This window comes from Dermacentor andersoni, chromosome 9 (genome assembly GCF_023375885.2).
Source record: "Dermacentor andersoni chromosome 9, qqDerAnde1_hic_scaffold, whole genome shotgun sequence".
NCBI lineage: Eukaryota > Metazoa > Arthropoda > Arachnida > Ixodida > Ixodidae > Dermacentor > Dermacentor andersoni.
In genome coordinates this window covers 54,543-56,858 of record NC_092822.1, presented here as the reverse complement: position 1 = coordinate 56,858, position 2,316 = coordinate 54,543, and the positions used below count along the sequence as shown (strand labels likewise).

Sequence of the window (2,316 nt, the reverse complement as noted above, 5' to 3'; positions counted from 1 at the left end):
TGCAATAGCTGTCCGTAGCACAGGGATCGCTCGCGATCACGGCACGGTCCTTCGTCTTCCTCTTCATTCGGCACATACACAGGGGTCTGCTTTATTACAATGCCCCAGGAGTGAAGCGTAGCCATCCTGGCGACTCAGGGCGCGGAGAAGATGAGCAGGTCGTAATACGGTTTCAGGCGGTTGACATGTACTGTCTCTCGCCCACGACGACATAGGTCTGGTGACACTGTGTGCAGTTCGACGATGTAATTGACCGGTGAAGTGGCCTCGATGATACGGTATGGACCGTGATAATGCGCCAGGAGTTTGGAAGAAGGGCCAATAATGTGGGCTGGTATCCAAAGCCACACAAGCGATCCAGGAGCAAAGTCGTGCGATGGTTGATGAGTACGGTCATGTCTTGTCTTGACGTTCTTGAGTCTCAATAGTCAGGGCACGTGCCAGCTGACGGCAATCTTCAGCATATTTGGCGACTTTGGAAAGCGGAGTATACTCTGTAGCGTCAGGTTGGTATGCCAGTATGGTGTCCAATGGGCATGAAAGCTCACGGCTGTACACAAGAAAAAAGGGGGAAAAGCCGGTGGTCGCTTGCATCACGGTGTTGTATGCGAACGTAACAAAGAGGAGTACGGTGTCCCAGTTGGAGTGGTCGGATGAAATATACATCCGCAACATGTCGCCAAGTGTGCGATTGAACCGCTCGGTCAGACCGTTGGTTTGGGGATGGTATGTAGTTGATTTGCGGTGAATTATCCTGCACTCAGTGAGGAGAGCTTAGATGCCCTCCGACAGGAAGACACGGCCCCTATCACTCAGTAGTTCTCGGGGAGCACCGTGGCGAAGAACAAAATTACGAATGATGAAAAAACCAATGTCTCACAGGTGGTCGCTGCTGGCAGAGCTGCAGTCTCAGCGTAGCGGGTAATGTGATCTTCGGCGACAATAATCAACCGATTTCCACACCTGCTGCATGGAAGCGGGCTGTAGAGGTCGATGCCAACGCGGTCGAATGGACGAGACGGGCATGGTAGCGGCTGAAACGGTCCTGTGTAACGCTGGGTAGGTGTCTTGCCTTGTTGGCATGTAGTACAAGACTGAATGTAGAAGGATTGAAATCCGGGCCAGTTGGTACATACTTGAAGAAAAAAAACCACTCAAAAAACACAAAGGACAAGAGGAGAGGTTCACACCACGACGCCTGTCCTGAATGTCGACTGAATGTACTTTTGCACAAAGTTGTGCAATAATAGCCAATAATAGCGCTGACACAACCTTGTGTAAGTTTTGAGGACACCGCCATGAGCGCTTAGAGGATCAGCGTGAAAAGACGTGCAGATGTCAGAGCGCATATGACGAGGTATAGCAAGGAGCCATTTCCGACCTTCAGGCATGTAGTTGCGGCGATATAGAATGTTGTCCCACACGGAAAAGTGGGTTGCTTGGCGACGCAGTGCTCGTGTCGAAGGTACATCAGATGGAGCGGCAAGGTGGTCAAGTAACATATCAAGGGATGGGTCCTTGCGCTGCTCTGTGAGCATGTCAGGGATGCTTAACGGTGACGGGAAATGACGAAGCTGACAAAGACGCCAAATCAGGCATCAGTGGGGAGCAAGAGAGCGCATCAGCGTCGGAGTGCTTGTGACCCGAGCGGTACATGATGCGGATGTCGTACTCTTGCAAGCGAAGCGCCCAACGTCCCAAGCGTCCCGACGGGTCTTTCAAGGAACAAAGCCAACAAATAGCATGGTGGTCAGTAACTACGGCGAAAGAACGGCCGTAAAGGTTTGGGCGAAACTTGCTTAGTGCCCAGATGATCGCTTGGCACTCCTTTTCTGTGACGGAGTAATTTAATTCTGCTTTCTTAGAGTACGGCTCGCATAAGCGACAATGTAGTCATCATAGCCAGCTTTAATAAAGGAAAAATCGGACATCCACCCGTTCGTAGCAATTGCTACAAAGAAAACCCATATGGGTTCCTCGAAAGAAAAGCCTCAGAGTTGAAGAAAAATTCGTCCTGGTCCGGGACTCGAACCCGGGACCACCGCCTTTTCGGGGCAGCTGCTCTACCATCTGAGCTAACCAGGCGGCTAGCAGATGGCAGGGCAAAGTCGAATTTGTCGACAACACGAAGCAAAGACAAGTGTTTGACGTAGTAGTTCTGCGGAAGCCCGCAAGGTGGAGAGAAGTAATTAATAAAGGGAAAATCGGACATCCACCCGTTTGTAGCAATTGCTACAAAGGAATAGCCAGCTTTCCGTTGCGGTAAGACTGCACCAAGGCTAACTCCGCTGGCGTCAGTATGAACTTCCATGGGGG

The 2,316-nt window shown here is 51.1% G+C and overlaps 1 non-coding gene across 1 annotated transcript; it reads right to left on the bottom strand.

Moving 5' to 3' along the window:
* Positions 1–2,010: 2,010 nt before the first annotated feature.
* Positions 2,011–2,085, bottom strand: TRNAF-GAA (transfer RNA phenylalanine (anticodon GAA)). Its single transcript has one exon. It is a non-coding gene; the product is annotated as a tRNA-Phe (tRNA).
* Between the last annotated feature and the right edge of the window lie 231 nt (positions 2,086–2,316).